The following is a 24944-nucleotide window of genomic DNA, read 5'->3' as shown; positions in this document are numbered from 1 at the left end:
CTGGGACGCTTTGCCACCCCTTTACAATGATAATCATATTAAGAGTAGTCAACTTTCAACTGCATTTTGAAAAGGAAAAAGAAATTGCGGTAGTCAAGAAAATGTAAAACCGCAATGATTCAGTTAAATGAAAATTCCTGTATCGCAAGATCATTCTTCGATGCAGTTATTCAAGCACTTTCTAAAAGAAATGGTCGATTCAAATAAAATTTGAGGCTATTTTAAATTACTTTGGTTATGTTTTATGGATTTAGGGTGGAAATACTCTTACCACATTCTCTCAAATTAGTATTAAATTGTACGTGATATTATTTTAAAATAATGCGAAAGACTCTACCACATTCAACCCTCATTAATTTAATTCGTTAGCTCACTTTTCTCAAAAGCAGAAGAATGTGTGTGCTTAGAGAGCTTGGGTGAAGGCGGAAGCTTTTGTTGAAGAATGGAATGACTTCGCAATGAGAAAAACTTTATTCATTTCATTATAATTTTTGCACCTCTGAAAAATTTTTCTCTTTTGTCTATGCCACCGACTTTCTTTGGTAATTTTTTTGTGCTTTTTTTTTGGGTGTGTTGGGTGAATAGGGATGAAAAGAAAAGCTCATGAAGATGTCAACTTGAGGAAACTTTTTGCCCCATACTTTTTCTCAGTGTCTTTCAAGTCAAAAATCTAATTTAACAAAACACAATCTAATTTCGGTGCAAATTGTGAGGGTGGAAAAATAATATTTTATGCATTCATCTCTATATTTTATTGGGTCAGTCAATTTTCCACCACAATTCTGGGATAGGTGCAGATGGCGTGAAAAAAAAAAACGAAGTAAAGTCCACGAAAAGTTCCCAATTCTCTCTTTCGGGTTGATGGGATATTTGCATATTGGCCAGTGGAAATATTTTTTGGGAGTTATGGTTGAAAAGTTTGATTCTGGGCTAAAGGTAGCGGGGGGTTGGAGTGAAATTTATATGATAGACTGCCCCCATAGAGATCATCAAATGAATGAAAATGAATAAATATATCTCCCATATGATATTTATTCGTCCACCCACATTTTTCTCCCTTCACCCTTCCTACCAAAAGTTCGAATGGAAAATTTAAATTTTAAACCAATTCCCTCATGTGGTTGAATTTATTCTTCGTATTCGAATGGTTGGAAGTTAATAAATAATTTTTTTTTCTACATGAAATTGCGAGGGTGCAAAAGCAACTGTTTCGTGTTTCAAAAAATTAAATAACAATTAAATTTTATGGTTTTTATTTCTCATACTAGAATCATATCCCATTTCTCGCTAAAAAAAAAACCACTGGATGTCTATCAATGTATTGCAAAAATTTGGAAGTTCGGAAAAGTGCATCCAAAATTCGAGTGAATAGCTAACACAATCATGCTGAAAACGATAGACTTTACCTCAGGGAAAATGCCACACGATTTTTCTGGCTAAAAAGAGTGTTTGTTGGATTTGTGTCACCAGAGAATGTATTTTAAATCTCTTCATGCTATTTGCATAAGAAGTGTTAGAAGAGAGATAGATTGAAATCCTCTCATCTCAGTATCATTTAAATCCACATTCGGTTGGCAGGAAAAGGAACGTCTAATACTTGAAAAGGTGTAAGGAGTAGCAAAGCCGATTGTGAACCAAGAAAAAAAAGGGAGAAATACCAACCTTAAATCCTGGTTAGAATCGTCTTTCAAAATTCAACATCCTTCATGTGTTACAGAATTTTTGGGGATACAGGTACGCTTTCTCACGCTTGGAAAACCACATATTTGCAGTAATTATTCATTCGAGAAATTTCTCTTCCAATATCTTGAGAAATTTTGTATCCATTAGTCAGAGATGAAGCAGGTTTAAAATTTTTTAAAGTACCTGTAACTTATTCCTTGAACATAATTTACAATGAATTCAGGGAATTCATGTAAAAATTTTTATAATCTGAAAGTTTGGTTTGGATTATGTACATCAAGCATACAATTACCTGCCGTTTTAATCTTATTAAAGTTGTAGAAGTGACAAAAATATCTCACTTATGATACCTACGAAGTAACTTCTTTTTGATATTGTTACGAATACGAGTATGCTCACATTCGGATAACAATTTTGTATCCTGTCGGCCTGACTACCCTCTAGGTCAGGGGTGTGCAAGAATCGTTTGAAACCGAATCAACGTCAAAAAGTTTGTTCAGATAGCGTTTTAACCATTTACGTACAAGTTTCATTTGACGTTTGTTCGGTTTCAAACGGTTCTTGCACACCTCTGCTCTAGGTTGTGAAGAAACACACTTCTGGTCTACATGAAATAAGGGAGAAGCACCAGAGATCGGCAGTGTTCCTCGGATCGTCAGGTTATTACCATATTGTTGCATCAATTCGAATAATTTTTCAGAAATTATTAATTATTTTTTACCTTTTAATTCTCGCAAAAATCCAGTCTATTAGTCCAGATTTTATTAATAGAACCAATTTTCCATGAGACACCTGATTAAATTCGTGACGATCCGAGGTACACAGTCCATACTAGCAATTACGTCTATTATTTATTAATTATTTGTAAATATTTAAAATTCAAATTGATAGATATAGTTAAATGGATCACTAATATACCGATTACTATACACAAAAATACCAAAAAGAATTTTGGAGCTTATATTTTTGACTAAATATGGAACATGTCTCAAACATTCCGATCCGTGGTTCTCTTCCCTTAAGCACATTGTGGCTTTTCAAACACAGAAAAGAAATATTTCGTAAAATTGTTCGTAAATGTTTGTGAATTCCAAATGGGTACTTTCAAAAAGTCTATAACCTACTAAAAAAATCGTAAAAGTTTGTACGTTTTCCCAAACTTTGTTCGGAGCATGATCACCTGTCGAGAATTTTTTTGTTTTTTTTATGAACACTTTTTCGTACATTTTTGTTTATCTGACAAAACCTTACGAGCAAATAACAAAATCTTACGAATATTTTTGAAAAAAATGCTAGTCAAGTGATCGTGTTTCGAACAATATTTGAGAAAAATGTATCAACTTTTCGAACTTTTTAGTATTTTGTAAATCTCCAGTAGGAATTCACAAACACTTATGAACAGTATTAGGGAATTTTTTTCTGTATAGTGATACTTATTGCCTAATCAAGTTCTGAACTGAACTTGAATATCCGAGCACCGACAAGACGCGGTTATGGGACGATCTGGCTTCAAGGTAGTTGATGGAGAGTCCCAAAGATAACTGGGAAAAGAAATATTCCATTTTCGAATTCCGATGCTGGCTCTCTCGTTATAGGTAGTTGTTGGGGCATCTCTAAAGCTCTCAGGGTCTATGGTGGTTGTCAGGTGAAGTTCTGATTTCAAACTCGCAGTAAGCACAAAGGTGATTAATCTGGTCAAATGCTCTCATGGCAGGTGATTTTAACCTGCATCGCGGAATCGTAAATACTCCATTCAGAGAAATTTGTTTGTTTGGGAAAGGTTGACATGGACATTCCAACTTATTCATCTCAGAGGTTAGAATTAAAAGTTAAGATAGAAATGACCGCATACGCGTTACTACTAAAAAAAATATGACAATAAAACAAATCAAATAAAAAATTCGAATAACACATTCTTAATCTAGATGTTTGAAATTTGCGAAGTAACCAGGCTTTTCTGTGTATTTATCACAAGAATTCTCTTGTTGTCAGGGAAAAGCACAAAATAATTCAAAATATTGCGTAACGTGAGAAAATCAATTCAATATTGAATTCATAGTAGAATATTTTGTATTGTAAACATCAATTTGCAGAATACTAGAAAGGATATGACCAAAAGAGAGATAATCACAGCGATCAGACTGGGCTTTTCTACATGGTCATTGCTTTTTTTTATTCTCATCAGCACACAATAATTTTTGTTTTGTAAATATGTTTTTGATATTTTAGTGAGAGTAAATGAAATTTAGATCTAGTCATCTCGCTCTTTCTCAAAGAAAATTTTGAAAATTTTCGTTTTTATTTAATGTTTTTTGCGTTCTATGAGACAATATTCTTTAAAATGAAAGTGGTATTTTAGTAAAATTGGACAAATATAAATACCTTTAACAAAAAGCAAAAAGCGATTGCCCGGTTAATTGTTCTTGTGTGCAAATCCTCTTTACCAGTGTCCAGTGACCATAAGAGCACTAAAGATGGTCTAAAGATAATCCTTAAGTGGTAGAATTAAGGAAAAGCTCGCGAAAAGTAGGGGTGCAAAATCACCCCCTCAGTGCAGAGTCATCCATATTTGCAGTACTAAGCTATTTTTGGCGATCTTGTGAAAGTTTTATTATTGAATTTAAATAAATGATGAAATGGTAAATTCAAGAACAAATTGTGTAGGGTAGAGTAAGCCCTTTTCGCCACCTTAAGGTTTTGTACCCTTGTAATTCTTACAATTTTTGTCGAAATAAAAAGAAATTTCTGTACAAGTGCTTTGAAGCATTGTCTCTCTAATGAACCAGGAGAATTTCTGGGAATTTTTGGGCATCTAGTTGAAAAAATACATTTCCTGCAACAATGCATGTTTCAGTACTTTTCGCCACTTTGTAAACACTTTTTCGCCACTGTGTAAGCACTTTTTCGCCACTTGTTTTTAATTGATTTTTAAGAAACAGCAGCTTTCGAAAACCCGCAAAAGTACATTGCACGGTACTTTTCTTATTTAACACCGATATTAGACAATTATTAGACTATTTCGAATGATTTTTTGCGCATTTTTTATTTGCGACAAAAATCAATTGACAATTACGTCTGTTTCAACTAAATTCCGCGAGGTGCGCCACTTGTAAAATGCTTGGAAAAATGAGTGGCGAAAAGTACTTACACAACCGAAAAAAGTAAGCCCTATTTCACCACATCCGTATTTCTTTATTTTTTGGAAAATATTATTAAATAATTATATTAGAGGGAAGCTTAGTTAATAACAAAGTGACTTTCAGTGAAAAAATATCAAATACTGTACTGCAAAAACATAAAATATTGCAAGACAATTTGTCTGAGCGTTGACAAGTTTATTAAGAACTCCATATTTTTTTGGTGACTGTTCACCTTGTCGACAACTTCTTCAATTAACTTGCAAATAATCTAGTCGGTGGAGCACCAGTTATGGTTTTCTGATCCGTTGGACTAGAGGTTACGAAGTAATACTCATTTCGTAGTTCCATGAGCTCATAATTCCCTGAAAAAGTGATTTTATTTGTAGATGGCGAAAAAGTGCTTACTGGCGAAAAAGTACTGACTCTACCCTAATGGAAAAATTTTGAAATCCTAAAACTCGTAAGGCTCGTAAGCATGATGTCTTCTCATGTCTTCGATCTTCATTACTGTATGGACTATAGGTAAATGATCTATGATATAGGTAAATTTTAGGGTAGAGCTATAAGTTTTTAAGGACGAGAGGACCAAAAAATTGGAAGTCCAAAAAAAAACACTTTTTCTGGATTCTTAAAACACCACCATAGAGGGAAAAAGTTTTTGGGACACCGGTCATCCTATCGTCCTTAAAGGGTTAAGTCACGAGTTCGTGCATTTCGCAAAGCTGAGGTACTTCACCACTGCTTTTAAATATAAAACTCTATGATCTTATTAGTTAATGAAGAGAAGATTCTACATTGAGAAAAAACTGGGGTGTGATTAACTTTTTTTCGTCATAACTTTAATGACTTTAACACTTTTTAGGTGTAAAAATATATCAATATTTTTTAATGTTAATTTTACGCTTCTTTAATGGTAAAATTGACATGAAAAAGAGTAACTTTAACCCCAAATACACCTAAAAAGGGTAATATTTACACCGATTTCGGATCAATATTGCAGGGTAAAATAAACATTTCCGGAATGTTATTTTAACATTTTCGGATTTCTTTCAGTGTAGATATTTTGGGTGTTAGATTTTCAACGGTTTTGTCAGTTTTTAGAGACTCATTGAGATTGTGATGCTGATCCCCCTCACGTCTAGAGTTTTGTTTTTCTAATTCCTCTTCTTTTAAGTTCCTCAAATCCCTAAGATTAAGGTACACTTTTGACAAATCATAGCATATCATAACAAATTGTATTAAGCTTTGACGTATTCAGTGGTATTTTGCATTAGTTTTATTCAAATGGTTTTAATAGGAAATCAATGTCGTCGGCGCCGCCAATGACGCGATTTCGCGGTAAACATTGAGAGATAGTGCTATATAAATATTGACAAATTCCTGTTTCACATTCCCATACCTGGTCAAGGTACAGCGTACTAAAATTAGAATTTTAATTTTTAAGGGATACGTTTAAAAAAAAAACAGTAAATTATGTTAAAAAATATTTTTGCGATTAATAAATTTCTTAATAAACCTTTTTCAAAAGTAATAAGTCGACTTAAATGTTAAATTTATTTTAATTTCTTGACCTTTGATTTAACACAATTTTCTTTTCAATCAATATGTTTTACTTATGTTAGTTTGTTTTTTACTTTCTAAATCGTGCTAAAAAGGGTATAGACTTCCAAAATTGGCAAAAAAAATATACAGAAAACGTTAAAAAAAAAGATTCTTCTTTCGGTATCTAAGCCTTTTTGCATTTCCTATTAATACAAACATTGAAATTATTCTATAAGGATGCTCCATTTCTTTTCTCTGCCGCAATTTTTTTTAACTAAACGGTCAAAAAAAATACAAAAAAGAAATAATCACTCAAAGTTCTTGGTGGCTTCATGAAAATTTTCTGAACAAAGAAAACGCTTTTCAGACGTTTTGTGGAAATAGTGAGTAGAATTTAGAATATCTCCTCATTGTTGCTCACCCTTGCTTATTTTTTGAAAAATCAAATATGCAGCATCTTCTGGTGGGAAAAGTGTGGGCTTGTGCTAAAATTCTGGTTGTGCACATATGGAGAAATTGTTAAGAAAAACATGTCGCATTTGAGTGCAAATTTATCCTCTCTCACATATCCCTTTTCCACCTCTGCTCAACCCCTTTCTCATCAATAAATTGTAGGAGAGTTTGTAGTACTGTGCTTTGTTCCGTGTCAGTCCTTTATCCTTTTTGTTTTGCAAAATGAGTTTTTCTGTTGTATGTTCAGCTTTTTTCTGAATATACTGGGATATTAAATGAATTATTTGACGAAAGGTTTGTGCGGAATTTTTTTTGGACAAAAGAGAGTTTTGATGGAAAAAACTAGTTTTAAATTGATAGATCGTTTTATTATCGGTAAAACTTTTGTAAAAGGATTTTTTGCTGTTCAAAAAATCAGAATTGAAATAAAAGGTCCTTCAATAAAATCATTGTACTTACGATGTACGAGAAAATGCTCTTTTAGTAAATTCTTCAGTAGATAATTCAATTTTTCTTTGAAAAAAAAAACATGTCCTTACGAAGTCAAACATGCATTGATATTGCAATATTTTTCATAGAGGTTGAAAGAAGAGCTCACCAAGGAAAATGTGTGAATAGAGAATGATGGAAGAGCTTCAAGAGGATTTACAATGAGGCAATTGTTTGTGGAAACGTTCATGAATTCCTCCTTATCAATTCTATCTTCCATCCTTGGTCTTTTACCCCTTTTACCGCTATTTTTTTGTAAGCAAACGATTGCAAAATGAGAGAGATTCTTATAGTAATTATGCTATAATGACTTATACTAAATTTTTGGTTTTTTGTATGAACTCAAAATTTTGTCTAATATAATTCTTACCAGTTAACTTGAAAATAGAAAATGCTTAAAATATTGTACAAATTTGAAATAGGGAGAAGTGAGGCTATGTGGAGTAGTTGTAAAACCTGCAATTTTTTAAATAGATATTAGACTTAGGTGGGACATATAAAAATTCACTGATACTATGGGAACCCTTGTCCACTGAAGAAATAATCGAAATAAATGGAAGTAGTGCAGAAATAAAAATCAATGTTTACCACCCCCTTATGTTTAAGACTACCCCAGTTTCCCCTAAGGCAGAAGGAATACATATTGGGCAATTTACACTTATTGACAATTTTGTCAAAATATTGAAATTTATTTTATGTGAACTCTTAGAAAAGTTTAGACATCATTACTTATGAAAATTGTTTAAAAAAATCTGAAAATATTTTACTCATAATAAATTTATTAGTTGTGAGAACACAAAGCAATATTTACGTGGATACGTTGCAGAAATTATTTCATAATGATTTCATATAATTATATTTGCTCGTGTTAATTAAATGAAATCGATATCTAAACTAATATTAGTCACTAATTCCATTTAGTTGTCACAACTAATGCAAATAAATGGGCCTATATTTTCGTAAAGTTCTGACAACTTTTTCAATAGTAAAGAGTGGTTTTTTACTTATGTGTTGAAGCTTTTTCGAGCTATATAGTAACGGCAACTAATATGATATAGATATTAAAGCCAATAAAATGGGTATCAACCACATTTATTTAGTTATTGGAACTAATACGTTGTAGTACCCGTTACTAATCTAATTTAGTTATGATGACTAAATGAAAAAGATACTGTAAATAATATTGGTCAACTATTTAATTTAGTTACCCTAGCTAAATATATGGATGGGTCTATGCATACTATATTTTATAGTTTCCATAACTGTGTGTATATGAGGTAGTTGGGACTAAATTATTTTTAAGAGCGTGAATTTTATAAAAAAATGAATAATGTGACTTGTTTTTTTAAATTTATCTTTTCTAAGAAAAGGATTGTTAAAGTTTCATATAACAAATGGTATTGAAAGACTATCAATAGATGACAAAAGTTCACAAAGACTTGATATGTATTCTTTTACCCTACATTGCAACTCAAAAAAAAATAACATATAAATTAATTTCAATTTCATTTAATTTAAATTTTGATAGGAATTCATTCATATAACATTTGCACAATATCTAAATATTCATTTGAAAATTATTGAGTTATGTAGGGGAGACCGGGGAGTTTGGGACGGGGTAGTGTGGGACTACTCAATCGTGGGCAATATTAAGATGTATTAAGATGATCTAAAAGAAAGCTATATGGAAAATAAAGAAAACACTCTAAATAATTGAAATATTTTTAAATCTAGTATTTAAAATTAATTAACGTGCTCCAATAATTCAAATTATGCGAGAAAAAACGCGTCCCAAACATCCCCTTTTGCGTCCCATACTGCCCCACATCGGGAAGGTTTGGGACAAAGCGTCTAGCTAAATGTTTTATCTTCTTCAAGAAAACTCAGTTGTTTTCCAAATTCTAGCGAGTACTTTTTATAAAGTCAATAATACTCATAAGTATCCTATAGACCGCATAAAATTGTAATACACTATCGTGATTTTTTGGAATACTGTCTCGAAGGCAAATCATGAAAAATTGTCCCAAACCTCCCCGGTCTCCTCTATACTGTACATATAAATTATTTTAATCGCAATACATAGCATTTGTTATTTTTATATAGTATGAAACATATCGACAAATTCAATGAATATAAATTCATAAGGTGATTTTAATGAATTAGTTAGAGCTAGTAGTTGATTTTAATGTATACCGATTGTGGGTTAAATATGATGTTAATATAAAATATAGTGTTTATTGTTTATTTAATCTAAATGCCATTATTTCGGTATTTGATAGTAAATATTTAACTTCTAATAATGTGTTTCAATATAATGCATTTCATTTTTATAAAATGATACAATTGGGAATTTTACTATAAAAAAAAACTAAGAGAGCAATAAGTTATTTATTAGAGTTGCTGAACATAAGAATTATCACAATTGTAACTAAAAACATAAAAATATTTTTACTAACTATATCATTCATAGAAATGTTCATTGGTAAATGAGTCAATTGGCTCTTCAACTGATGGGATTTAACCGCAAAAATCTTCCAGAGCAAATTGAATGAAAATATTTTTGTAAAAGTTCTTTTATTGAAATCCAATTGTTGAAAGTGCTTGAGAGTGAAAATTGATTGAACAATTCAATAAAATAAATTCCCTCTCTGACAATATTTCTATCTTCTCATTCCTAGATTGATGACATTTTCTGGATTTCTCGACTATCTCCTGTGTGAAATCACTTTTGGTGAGTAGCTTGACAAAACTTAGTAAATTCGTAATGTTTTATTAGTGAAATATAGCGTTGTTGTGAAAAATATCAATCAGCACATTGCCTCATTGTTTTATGAAATGATAGAAATATCTCTTAATTGATTGTTAAAATTCTTTATTACTTTTTGGGGTAATTATAAATTTTTGGGGGAATTCTGTGAGTATTTCTTTGGCGCAAGTTTTGATGCTCATATGCGTGTAGTTTTGACTTTGTACATGAAATACACGCTTGAATTGAAAAGTCCGTAGTGAGTGCTGATACGCTTAGCGTAGCCCTGATTTACGGACAAACTCAAATATTCATATAAATAATTTTTATAGGAATACATTGAGTCTATGGGGAGACATTATATAGGGGAAACTCGGGCACCACTGAATATGAGGTAGCACCAAACACTGATTTTTATTTCTAAATTAATTGAACTAGTCACCCAGTTCTTTAGTGTAGGAGGATCCCCATAGGATCTATGAATTCATATGGATCTCATCCTCTGAAGTCTTAATACCTAATTAAAAAATTGCTCTGCTCGGTAGTACCCCGTTGTTCAGTGGTGTCTCAAATTCACTCAATGTTGTGTGTAAACAAAATTTTTTTAAATACGTTTTTGGAACTTTTATGATTTATATGAAAAATCGATCATATTTTTGGCTCATTATTTTTAACTTAAATATTTACCATCGATCGGAGCAAATGGTGATCGGGAGGAGTCAAGTCTAGAGTGTACAGTGCGCATATAATGCGGTAGCATATCTATATCATATATAACCTCATGTGAACCATAAAAATGCGATGTCACTCGCGATGTCATTCTAGTGGTTTTTGAGCAGTGTCCGGTTCAAAATGATCAGTTGTTGTCGGTGTCGATGTCCATCCCCAATGGGCAAACGATTACTCCGACTCAAAAATGACTGGGTTTTGTTCTACAAGAAATGGTCAAAAAATTACTCCTAATTGGAATCTTAAAACTTCGTCGTATTCGCGTCGAATTTTAGTCAGAGCATTACTCAAAATTGAGTTAGTAATACATTAGTTATTTTACGGGCTTAAAATTTATTCTAACATATGAAGTAATATAAGCGACTCCAAGAGACGGTCCTTTTCCGTACGAAAAAATGACGCGCCAAAAACCGTGCACTTGCCATCCTTCTCTACCGCATGTGTGCGAAATCGACGTACGTACTCTCAATGAAAAAGTCAAATGCACTCCACAATTTTGTACTATACTATCACATTAGACACCGTTTTATCATTAATTCTTCACATATTTTATTGGATTTGCTACTTTTATGGAATTTTGTTCAATTTTTTCCAATTTCACTACTCACATTTGCGAATATTTTTCTCATTCGACTATTGCTGAATGAGCCGTCCGACATGTCGAAAATGTTCCAGCTAGATGACAACAACACACAAAAATCTTTTAAAATTTTCACTAAATAGTACTTTTAGACACAAGATTTTTATCACACAATACTCCTGAGACAGGAGCAAACACCTGAATAACGAAATTTAATTTTCCATAAAAATTGTCCGGGTATTTATCAACCAAAACACTGCCTAATTTTTGCTTAATTTTTGTCGGCACTGTCTTTTTCTAAATCACAACACATTTCTCTACTGGAGGAGCTTTTCCTCCTAATGTTACACTATAATATTATTGAGAAAACACGCGAAATTGCAAACTACTTTGCGAATTCACAGCACTGCGTAATTCTATTTGCCATTTGACAAGTGATATTTCCCCTCAGATATACCCAGCGAGGGGAAGATTATTTATAGGGACACTGGAAGTCACTGGAAGAGCCCATTTTGGCGCGTCATATTTTAGTCGTGGGCGAGTAATTTCAGAGTTATTACGACGCTAAGTGACTTTCGTTATAACCGTCATAATATTCCCCACTTTCCGTCATTCGACGCTCTGACGACCGTCACAGGACCCATTTTTGGATCCAGAATACATACATCCAACAGTAATCTTCCTCAAAATTGCCGTTTGGGTCGACAGTTTCGCTTTGATTCAGTAGCTCATAATGTATAATTCCCCGTTATTCCCGCCAATCGCTCAGCATTGTTTTCTTTCCGAAACATTTGACTATGCCATCGATATTGACGCTTTGCCATACGAAAGATACAATGTTTTGGATTTGGGATATCCAAACCATACCCATTTTTCATCGCCTGTGCAAATCAAAGCTGTAAACTTTTTCTTTGATACTGCAAAAGAAAAATTTGTATATTGGCTTTTTAACTTTTTGTCTATCTTTCAGTCAGCTCATAAAGCACCCATTTTTCTTAATTTTTATTCTTCCAATAGCATATAACTGATTTAAAATCTAATTTTATCATCTTTATGCAGTAATGTAATTCATTGCTCCCATATTTTAAAAACTGTGGGAAAATATCCTGTTTTTCAAATATATTGCGTAGTCATATTTATTCAAAAAACATAGGAAAACTATAGTCATTATGAAACTTGAGACCGTGCGTTGGACGTTCGGGATTCCTGAAATCCCGGAAGACAAAATTAAGAATAACTAAAATCTTGAATAGCCAAAATCTGGCATGGTCCAAAAACCCAAACAGGCCACAATTCTGAAAAACCAAAATTGAAACAGTAAAATCACGAAAAGCAAAAATCCAGAATGGGTCAAAAACCCGAATAGCTAAAATTCCTTATGGGTCAAAATTCGAAACCCCCAAAATCATGTATAAGTGATAATCTCGAATAGTCCAACCCGAATTTCCAAAATCCTGAAAATCCAAAATTCTAAATAATCCTGAATAAGCTAAATTACCGAAAAGCCAAAATCCCGAACAGCCAAAATCTGGAATGGACAAAAATCCTAAGAAAACCAAAATCTCTAATAAGCCGATGTCCCGAATGAATCGAAATCCTGAAAAGCCAAAGTCCGGTATAGCCAAAATCCCCAGTAAGCCAATATCCGGAATAAGCCACAATCCCAAAAAAGTCAAAATATAGAATGGACGAAAATTCCAAAATGAAAAACCAAAATCTCGAATAGCCGAAATCTTGAAAAGCTGAAATTCCGCAAGGCCAAAATCAGGAATAGCTAAAGTGCAAAGCATGGACACTTTCCCCTACTTGTAAAATTTTACATTTATAGGGGAGACCGGGGCAGATTAGCCAGCAAATGAAATTTTTTATTGCGTATAATTTGTAAAAGGAATGTTTGTACCAGGCTGAAAAATATTTCAATAAATAGGCAAGGATGTGTTTACTTTGAATAAGTAGTGGTTTTCTCAATATTCCTTCTAAGGTAGGCTATAACATCCCACTGTCTAATACCATGCGTAGCTATTTATACCCCGGTCTCCCCTATTCCTATTTAATTAATATTTTCATATTTCACAAAAATCAAAAAACTTTTCTGGCTAATAAACCAATTTATTGATCAGAAATGTTTAAGCTAAGAACAAATTATTATATTATTTTTTTCTTCAAAATTTATACTTTATTAATGTCCATGATACTGAATTTTTGCAATAATTGCAAAAGCTGTGATGATTAAAGGAACGCGAGTAAACACTGTCATTTAGTTTAATATTTTGTATGTGTAAATTAACTTATTGCCACAACATTTCGTTGTTCAGGCCTGTTAAAAGGAGCGGGAATATATCGCAAGACTGTTACACACAATATTCTGTGGGATTAGAATATTATTTATAGAATTTTGATTAATTATCTTTAGGTCTATTTAGTCGATTTTCCTCATATTCATGAAACTTTGTATGATTTTCTATACATAAATTCGAAACGTTTTCGTGCTTTTTGTGAGCCTTTCCAATTTTTCTGTTTCCCCCACAAAAAGCGTGAGTTGTTCAAACTGAAAATTTTCCTAAGAACAGCAAATATCTATAATTAATTCCGAATAATGATATCAATGTTTGTTGGCAGACAGCAAATGAGGGTGTTAGTAAGAATGTTCTATGTACAAAAGGGAAAATGGCATTAACAAATTTTGTGAAAATTGCAACAGCTGCAGATAGATGTTAATTGCATGCAATTACCCAAAAATCACCTGGTAAATTTCTACTTTAAAATATAATAAATTGCGTGCAAAATTGCAATTTTACTTGCACTTCACCCTAAAAAAAAATAGAGAAATATGCGATTTTTCGTCTGATTTTCAACAAATCCATCCTCTTGAGAACATTAACCCCTCATATTTCGTCTTATTTTCTGAGTAATTTTTGTGGTCGTGCTCCAACCCCGTGACTCATTTTTATTGCAATTTCCTGGACTATCGTCACACAATTAAATCACGCGACCAAATTAAGTGCTGACAAGATGCAACAATCCAAGAAATCTATCGTAAAATGTCCCACAATTCTTACACAATAAATTTTTTGGTGTTATTAATTGACACGCTTTGGAGATTTTATTGATGCAATCTTGAAAGATATTTTTACCGTTTCTGCCAACATTTTTATCACCTAAAAAAAAATTATTGTGAAAATTTAGGGAGAACTCTATTATGTTTCAGAAGGTTCTTGCGTGATACTTGACTGTAAATTCTTGCTTTAGGACTTTCATAGAAGGGGATGAATTTTGATAAAACTTACGGTTGATTCTCGATCTCGGATTTTTTTCCCTGAGATTTTGTATTAATTAGGATGATCATGATTTCTATAATATTGGAAACCTTTCTTACTGATTAGTATAATTATAGTTTAGATAAAAAGAAATTTTCTAATTAAAAAAATAAAGTGGAAAAATTCATAGTAAATGTTGTGACAATCGATTTTAGAAATCGTTCAATGACGTTAATTTTTTTCGTTTCTAATTGAAAATATTAACAAATCGTTCTTTATATTATATTAGGCTACAATCAATGATATATTGTTCATTCTTCGATACATTAGTGTCTTTTTAGTTCAACATTTCAATCATATCGCTCCTTGGAAATTACAAGGAGCCAACTCACTTTCAGCCATTTTTAAGGAGTCAACATGAAAGATTTAACTTGGTGTAAATAATTATTTTAATTCAATTACTGAACAAAAACAATTTATTCGAATACTGCATCTGATGTAGTCGCATATTATCTTCAGTTTCTTCCGGTGTTCATCCGAAGAATGACAATTAAAATCTTTTAAATGATTTGGAATCGTCTTTCGTCCTCTTAAAACTGCACATAGCTAAAAAAAACTTATTTTCTTTTTTAAAATGGGAATTTTTTGGACACTTGGTACTTTGAATTTAATTTCATTTAATTTTCCTCTATCTGCTGTTTTCTCTTCAGTGGTTTTGTTCCAACTCACGATTCCAAATAATTTAAAAGATTTTAGTTGATCCACTGAGGAAGACCCATACCGAGGGTCGACAGCTTTGGAGAAAATTGAGTCTTTTTGGTTTTGAGAAGAAGACAATCCTTTGACGAACACCGGAAAAAAAAACTCAAAATAAAAACAATTAATTTCTTTTTTTTTATTTGTATGTGCATTAAAATAAAAATCGAAACAGATATTTTTACCTTTTAAAATATGTATTTTTATGAGTTAATGCACAAATTTTCCTGAAATGAATGACAAAGGGATCAACTTGCTTGAGTTAGTCCCTTGTTTCACAAAAATTTGAACAATAAATCTATTTTGGCTCCTGAACTTTAAACAAAATTAAGCAAGCAATCATTAAGAGTAAAATTGTGAAAAAAATTCTAATAACAAAATTTAATGACTGATCTCAAAATCGCCAAAATGTGCCCTTGTAATTTCCAAGGAGCGAAATATACGGTACACTAAAGCTTTTCAAAATAATGTTTAAAAGCGATTTTTGTAAATGTAAACAAAAAGGGATGGTAAAGCGTCTCAGGCTTTGCTAAGTGCTCGACTTTTATACTATATCTCAAAAGATTTTCGTATCATGTGCCGCTTAACGGTGCTCAATCGATTTAACCAATTCATAAATGACTCAAAAGATCCCACAAAATAGTTTTAAGAGTAATAAAATTGATTTTCGAACAAAAAATACTAATCGGCTCATAATCAGTTCATTATCGGTTCACAACCAATTTGAACTGATTTATAAAACTCTCAAAACTTTGTCCAAAATACCTTAGGAGTAATGCAATTCATTTTCTGATAAAAATAACTTATCGCATCAGGTTTTGAATCGATTTATTATCGGTTCATAACCAATCGAAACCGGCTCAGTTTTGCCAAGAATTCCAAGACCTTTTGACCTTGAAAAACCGTTATTAGGAATGATTCAACTATATTTTCGTATAAAGGCGAAATGTCCGCATGGGTAACGTCTAAAATATATCCAAAAATGAAAAAAAGCACGACGCAAGTAGTATAGTCATCCCTTCTAAAAAAAATTGAGATCTTGTATCCCTAATGAAGATGAGAGCTGTTTTATTCCTGTTTCATCTGTTGATCTCTGGATGTCCCGAGTACCTGTCGAGTCTTCTGGTTAGGGGGGGTTCGGCCAGGGTTCGAGGACTTATAGTGCCTAAGGTCCGAGGTGACTGTCTCTATCGATCGCTCTTTGTAAAGGGCGTCACTTTATTTAATGCAGTTCCGGGTGGTGACCGTATTTCGGCGGCTGCAATCCGTGAGTTCTATCAGCGGGCTGGATCCTAGAAAGTGTCTGATTTTGTTTCCTTTTATCTTTAATCTTTGTTTCTTTCTTTTTCTTTTTCTTTTTCTTTTATTTATTTATTTTTCTGCCTTGATTATCACATTTGTAAGAGGGATGACCCTATTTTTGTGATTGGATAATAATAATAATAATAATAATAATAATAATTACCACGCAATCGACCCATGCAAGACATCGGAAGACTTATTCACATTAAAGGGCTTAAGGACAAAGGACGATGCTTAACCTTTAAAGGACGAGACACTTTTTACGGACCGAAAATCAACAATAAAAATGGAACTGGTAAACATAATCAATGATAAGTCTTACTTCTAACCTTGGAAAGTCCAAAGGAATTATGATTCGGTGTATGTTTTGCCTCTCTCTATGAACAATAGGGACAAAAATAGCCCAAAATTTTAAGTAATTTTTCTGACAATATCAAGGAATAATAATTTTCGCTCCAATGAAAAATATTACGTATGCGTATTGTTATTTTTATCCCCAAATGGGTTTTGCTAAAAAAAAATTGAAAGTACAAAAAATAAATAAATAAAATCAATTATGAATTTTAGTTTTAAAAAAATCGCCAGTTTAGAATATAGCAAGTAGCTAAAGACTCGTCATTTTGAGTTCAAATATTTAGTAATAGTAAATAGTGAGATTTGCAAAAAATATTATAGATTCATTCAACCTTCTACTTTACAATTATGTATAAAGATTAGAAAAAAAAATAAATTTAGGTAGTTAGGAAAAGTTATTTCCTATATGGGACACCTATGTTCCAATCGTCCTTAAAGATTTAACCATTTAAGAACGATTGGGTCACCGGTGACCCAAAAATGAAATTTTTCCTACGGCCTTCAAAAGTCATATTTTGCTCTCAAACGTCAGAAAGAGTGATTTTTCCTGACCCTCAATTTTTGGCCTTCTCGTCCTTAAAGCGTTAAAGCAAGATTTAAGGAAGGTGTTCCTAAAATAAACTATATTCTTATCTCTTTATTTTCCTTGAAATTTAAGTTTCCACTTAAATCCTTGAATATCCTTTAAATCAATGTAAAGGATTGGATGTAAGGGCATGCTTCCCGTGCGAAATATTCTCCTTGAAATAAGGGTGCCCGTAAATGGTACCGCAAATCTGTAGTATGTGTACGGAGTACGGACCATTTAGTATCAAAAGTGCAATTCTGAAGTAGCTAAGTCATTAGTTTCCAGGGACAAATTTTGCGCTTTTCTGTACTGTAATGGGCCGAGTTCATTGTTCAGTATAGGGATTAATAATAAATTAATCTTGTTTTCAAAATGAAAAACTCTGACTCAGTTTGGCTTTTGATCTTAATCCTCATTGCGTTATTAATTTATTATTTATAGTCTTTGTCATTTTAGATTATAATATAATTATTTTAAGAATTGATATTGCAATTGATTGCATAAAGCAACACTATTAAATAGTTGTCGTCATACTGTCGTCTGGAAAACATCCTATTTTTAAGCATGCAGTTTTCCCACGCAGAAGATAAAGAATGAAAAATTCATGCAGATTTTCTTTTATTTATATTGTTTTACAAAATGACATAGAGATAAGATTTCTTTTAAGCAATGTTTTCTGGCACATGATCTAGTCAATAAGTCTTCTAAAAACAAGACCTTTATAGCCCTAGGAAGAAGAATAATTTGTCCTCTGGCCAACAGTAATATAGTGCCAAAAACTATTTAACAGAAGATTTATGATAATTGTTCTATACAGACAAAATTTCAGCAAGTACTTTAAAATGTTTTGGTGACAACCCTTTCTGCCCTGGTCATCATGAAGGCTGGTCCCGCTGCTCCTGTACAGAAATGGAGAGGCTGGTCTTTTTCATATGCAGCCAAATCCACCAAATCACTGTGAGGTAGCAACATTGTATTCTTAACCCTTCAATGGTTTATGGGGTTTATTCACAAATTCTTGTTTATTTAAAAAGAAAAGGTTTATTAGCAAATCGAAAATTTTTCTAATTCTAATTTTAGTATATTGTGCACTATGAGTTGCAAAGTTGAAAGAAAATTTTATTTTGACTGTGAAGTGAAGGGTTAAATATCAAATAAAATCAATGCGTCTGCAGACCGAAAGTGGAGAGACAGTAAAATTCGCCAAAAAACAAGTTTTACTTCAGAATTTTTACAAAGTTCATCACCAAAGAAGTTACTTTAGCCGAAAAAGTAATCTTACCCATGTTTGAAGAGAATCGTATGATTTAATACTTGTTTCCAGATTAAAGTGAAGCGGAAAATTTCATAGGAGTTTTTTTCTTAAGTTTTCAACAATTTTATCCAAATTAAAAGACAATTTAAAAATAATGCAATTTTGATAATATTCCATGTCAATTCAAAAGATTTACTTTTTTTTTGGAAAAGAAATATTCTTCAATCTGTTCCACCTTCTTCGTCTGCGATTTTTGTTCTTCGTAGTGGCAAAAGAAGCAAAACTGTTTGGGTGAAAGAAAACCTGTTACAAAAAGAAACGAATGTTGCACACAGCAAAACCATTAACACTAAATCAAATAAATGTTCTCCTTCATCTTCATCGTCGAAGGCGCAAAAAATCCATCGTGTGAGACAATTCAATGATGAATTTTAGTCGATTGAAACATGCAAGAAGTTCAACCCTACCAAGTCATTCAATTATCTTAAATTCATTTGCCCCCTGTTATTGCTCAAGCTCTATACAGGAGCAATAATCCTTAGATTTGTCTATATATACTTCGAAATTTCTACCATCCCCTTTCCTGTTTTTTTCTTTAAGTGAAAAGCTATGCAAGCCATTGTGAGGAGACCTCGGCCTCGAGGCAGACCTAGGACAAGGTGGCTGAATCAAATTCAGAATCTTGCCTTGGAACGCCTCGGGATCGAACCCGAACATCTTCCTGAAGTGGCGGAGGACCGACAGGCGTGGGCTGCTAGATTGGATGTCATGGGCCCGCGACCCCAATAGGGATAAGCGGTTGAAAATGAATGAATGTGTAAATAATTCATTTATTTATTTATTTCGTAATTGAGATATTACTTCGGGGGAAATTTCGTCTTTGCCCAGGAATTCTTCATTCTGACCTTTATAAATGTTTCTGAAGCACAAAGATAAAATGAATCGGGAATGCGTATCTCTCAACCGATTTGAGTCAGCAAGAATCGTTTAAATTTTTTGGTATCCTGAAGAAGTTTTAATTTTTATTTAAAATTAAATTGTGTTTATAAATTGCTTTAAATAGGCCTAACTTTGGTATGTATTAAAAATTACTTCGAAAATAAAACTAAGTAGTATAAAGTAAAGTCAGTAAATTTAAGTACCTTAAAACTATAACTTAAACATAAGTAAAAATTGTTGTGATTTAAATTCCATTTAAAAAACATTTTGAAACCTTTATAATGAAGACTAATAAAAGAGCACACGTACCACTCCAATGTAATCTAGAACTTTTGACTTTACTCTTTCTTATGCCGAGTTTGACTTAAGGGGAAAGTACTCTCCCTTGGAACGTTCTTGCCTTCGAATGATGTGAATTTCTTTTACGTTTCCCAAGAGACTTACACATAATTATCACGTAATTATCAATACTTGATGATAAGCTAACTACTATTTAATAGAAATTTGTAAGTCTTTAAGAAGAATTAAAAGAAAATTTAAAGAAAATTTAAAGAAAATTAAAAGAAAATTTCGAAGGCAAGAACGTTAGAAGGGAGAGTACTTTCCCCTACATCTTGGTAGTAATTGCCAGTTTGGTAGTAATTGCAATCATATTAATGCACCTTTCGTTGACAAAGTGGAAAACCCAGACCTGTCTTTCAGATAAGCGCTATGCATTGATAGCGCAACACTTAACCAGTCCACCAAATTGGAGGAAGGTTATTCTGAAAAGCGCATCTACTAATCTAGCCCTAAAACAACTTTTTTTCGTAATTTCTTTCATTTCGGATTTGCACATATCACAACCACCAAGATCAAGTTTATTGGGATTTCTCAATTTATGTCATCAGTATGAGCATTATTTTGGTATCTACAATCTCATTGAAACTAACAACTCGGCCGATTCTTTCCTTAACAGGCTTCCAATCGCGGGGACCATTGGTATGCACCCATTTTGGCATATAGAATGACCTGTAGGGGAATTCTGTAACGCTCTGGCAATGCCATATGACAAATTGTGTTCGAATCTTAGGAGAGATTTTTCGAAAATGCGATTCTGTAACCGTGACATTGCCATTTGAGCTCACGTGGCATTGTCAGAACTCACATATTTGTGATTTTTGGCAATTCAAATGACAATAAATATTGTTAAACAAATCCACCAAGATGTACTGTATTTTCATAAAATCATCAAGTAAAGGGATTTCATTAAAAATTCAATGAATTGCATTTTCGAACTCATATGATATGACAAAAAAAAGCTCGAATGGCATTGTCAGGTTTCGAACTCACGCGTGACAATGCCACGTAAATTACAGAATTCCCCTACTGGACTGGTCATTAGGTCACTTCGAACTCAACTTAGGGTCCGACGATTATAAATCAAACTCCTCCATGACCCCCTACTTCTTCCAATCCCCGAGGGTTTCAAGCTCATTACCCATAATGGCAATAGTATCACTATTGGCGCGATCTTGGATTGGGAATGAACGTCCCTCGGTTAAACAGTCACCATCTCAATTTCGGGTTTTACTCTCGGGTATGGAAGAGACTGCTCTCAACCACACCCTATTGCTCTGCCAAAAGGATAGATCTTTGACAGGATAGCGGTCAGTTTAGTGAGATATTTTTAAGATCACTCTGAATACCCCATGCTTCTACTTCATTTTCATTAACCCCAAAGATTTCATACCCGTCCACCTACAGCACACAATCCTTTTCTTCTGTACTCTGGAATAGGGGAATAGGGTACTTAGGTCTTTGGTTAACGAGTTATTCCTAAGAAGTACCAGAACAACCCAGCACATTTGAAAAACATTTTTTGAAGTATTTATAGTGAAAGATATAAAACAAAAAGAGCGCATGTAACTTAGTAGTACAAACTTATATCGTTCTTATTGTTCTTATGATATTAATTTAGGAAAATGTTTATTCAAAGACATTTATAAAATTAAAAAACAACAAAAACAAATTATATTCAACATGCTAATACTCACTTATACGAGCTTCAGACGTAAGATAAGATTTTGCCAGGGGTCAGTTCTCCATTTCGGATATTCCGATGCATCCAGGCCACCAATTGGGCCCCTTATGCTTCCCCACTCCTATTCTATCTTATCCCCCGATACGGGTAGCCGCTCTATATCACAGCTCTGTGAGCAGTCAGTGCCGTTACTATATCACAGCATCCCTTCTCGGTGTGTGTTTTGGGATCAGTGACAGCGAATATTTGTATCGACTGAAGTACCGCTTTCATGTCGAAACTCGTTCTCGTACCAGCCTCTATTGTTTTAGGCGGTTCACTTTTTGTCAATATGCACCATTGACATTACTATTCATTCATTCACTGGACGAATTCAAAGCCGATATGGCATGAGAAATCTTTTTCTGCTGCTGCTCAGCTTTGAACCCCAGACCTCGCAGTCATAGAGCTACTACTCTATCCACTGACCCACTCGAGGCCCCAGCTTCAGACGTAAGGTTTAGTCATAAGGCTTAACACCTTCTGGAACTGGGCTAAACCTGTAGTCTGAAGGTTGCTTAATACTGTCGTTCTTAATCGAGAATTTTGAATTCAAGAGAGTAAATAAAAAAAAAACATAAATGTTTAGGAAGACGGTAGTTTTAGTAATGTGTAATTACAATATAAGTTGTAAAGGGACAGATAATCCTAACCGGCTTATGTAGGTGAGATTCTTAACGTGAGCTAACTCGGAGTGCATGCAAATTCGATTTGGAGCTGAAGTTGGGAGACGCCATTCAGTTATCTTGAATCAAATTTGTGAAATTATACAAATTTTGTATTTAAACCAAAATATCAAGGATTTGGATGAACTGACAGAAAAGTGTTATATGGGTGAAATGTAGACCAGAATGTTCTCTATAATTTTGCCGTAGAACTTGAACTCATCGATTACTCAGAAGCCAAGATAAGCGAGGTTTTTTGTTTCTTAACTCGTTTTTTCATCCAGAGTTCCCCAAGTAGTCATTTGTTGAACTTCAACTATATCAAAGAATTGTTGTATTTTGCGGTACTTTCCATTTAAACCCCTATTTTAAGTGTCTTGGTGGAGTAGAGGCAGTCAAATTGGCATCTGAGTGATTTCAAAGCGTTATTATTGGAAAAATCAATTTTTTCACACTTAAACGGCAAAATCGGAGTGATAGCGTAGTCTGAGCGGAAAATGATGTATGGACGAAATGTAGAGACAAATGTGCTCTACAATTATGTTGAAGTGATCATCAAAATCGGTTCAGCGACAGTCGAGATAATTGAGGTTATGTGATATTGAAATTGGTTTTTCGACTGTGGCGCCCCTGGTGTTGGTCCCACGAAGTTCAAATATTCTAGAAAGTTGTAGCATTTGGTGAGATCTTTCGTTTAAGCCCTCATTCATCAAAATCGGTCACATAGAACCGGAGATATGATTTTTTGAATTTCGTGAACTTTGACCCCTCATATCTCCGGTTCTATTGAAACCACAGCGCGCATACGCACCATTTTGGAAACGTCCTAGACTGGACTACAACATACTAAAATTTCATTAACTTGCACAATGCCGTTTTTGAGAAAAGTGACTTTGAATTTCGATGAATTTTGATGCTATCACAGCGCCACCTGTGGTGACTTTTTGAACTTCCATCTGAAAGTGCTCATCGAGACGAAACCAAAAAGGTAAAATTTAGGTCGCTATATTAGTTAGAACCGGAGATAGAGGCCGGTCAATGTTCGAACTTTGACCCCTTATAGCTCGGGTCAGGGGTTATGGATCGACTTAAGGTTTTTTTTGTTTGATAGGTATAATCAACGGCTACAACATACCAAATTTTCAGCCCGATGCACAATGGAATTTTTGAGTTATTTAACTTTTAAGATTTAAAAATTTTCTTTTTAAAAAAAGCGCCCCTAGCGGTGGTTTTATGAACTTGCGATGTTAGAAAGAGAGGTGGCATTTCACGAGAGCTTTTCAAAAAGCCCTCACTTTTTAAATTCTGACAATTAGAACCTGAGTTATGGCCATTTTAAGAAATTGTTTTTGGACCCTTATAGCTCGGGTCAGGGGGGTCGGGGGACCTTAAGTTTGGTATTGATGGAAAGCTCTAAGGCCCAGCTATAACATACTAAAATTTGAGCCCGCTCGATGCCATAGGGGCGGAGCTATTGAGAAAACAAAAAAAGGTGGTCTTCAAAATGGCGGAAGGAGGGGTGGGGGGTGGGGGGTCAATGCACCAAGTTGCAATTTTCACCCGATATATAACCTTTGCCGAAAACCGCAAGTCGATATCTTTTTTAGTTTAGGAGCTATTAAGCTCCAAAGAGCGGCCGGCCGGCCGGCCGGCCAGCCGGCCGGCCGGAAACGTAAAATAGCCACATATATATTCGTGATCAGGAAGTGGCGAAACACATTTTGGCCAAGTTTGAGGTCGATCGGACGACATGAAATTTTGTTAGGATTATAGTAGGTGAGATTGTTAAGAATCTCACCTAATATAAAAAAAGAAGAAAGTAGGGCAATTAGAACATACGTTGCATTAAAAAAAAACTATTAGATTTAGAAATTTATTCAGAATTTAGTTAGAAACGCAATGCATATATTGGATCCACTGCAAGAGGGTATCTGGTGTTTTAAGGAACCTAAGCATTTTATTAAAATTAAAAGATTATTTTAAATGTTTATTTTTTCAGAGTGAATTTTACATAGCCACACCTTTAATTTTTTTCACTGAAAATCTTTTGAATACTTCTATAGTTCTTGCGTAGTAAATAATTATTGGCTATATTGCCTTGATTTTTTATTACAAATTTACATAAATTTGTAATAAATTGTACCCCGACCCAAATCTTACTATACCGAAATTGACCGGACTCTATCAATAAACTCAATTTCAATGAACTTTCTTCTTCTTTCGTTGACCTTCTGTACTTAAATTATTTGAAATAGTAAATGACCAGTTATAAACCCTGATTAGCTTATGGTAGCCGAGATTCTTTACAGTTGATCTCGGATGAGTGCTTGCTGATGGCTTGAAAATTCGATTGAGAGTTGAATTTTTGAGTATAGAATCGCGTTAAGCCAATTTTATTATTTTCGCTCGCCAATAACATTTTCC

General features: G+C 33.4%; 1 protein-coding gene across 5 annotated transcripts in view; it reads left to right on the top strand.

Moving 5' to 3' along the window:
• The window catches only part of LOC129803427 (muscleblind-like protein 1), a 423069-nt gene that overhangs the window by 10203 nt on the left and 387922 nt on the right, over positions 1-24944 (top strand). For all 5 annotated transcript variants that reach the window (XM_055849975.1, XM_055849986.1, XM_055849982.1 and 2 more), the window contains exon 2: positions 9986-10038. The gene's annotated coding sequence lies outside the window, so the exon portion shown is untranslated. The remainder of the gene's footprint in view (positions 1-9985; positions 10039-24944) is intronic.

This window comes from Phlebotomus papatasi, chromosome 2 (genome assembly GCF_024763615.1).
Source record: "Phlebotomus papatasi isolate M1 chromosome 2, Ppap_2.1, whole genome shotgun sequence".
Taxonomy (NCBI): domain Eukaryota; kingdom Metazoa; phylum Arthropoda; class Insecta; order Diptera; family Psychodidae; genus Phlebotomus; species Phlebotomus papatasi.
The sequence above is the reverse complement of the archived record's forward strand: the minus strand, read 5'-3'. Positions and strand labels throughout refer to the sequence as shown.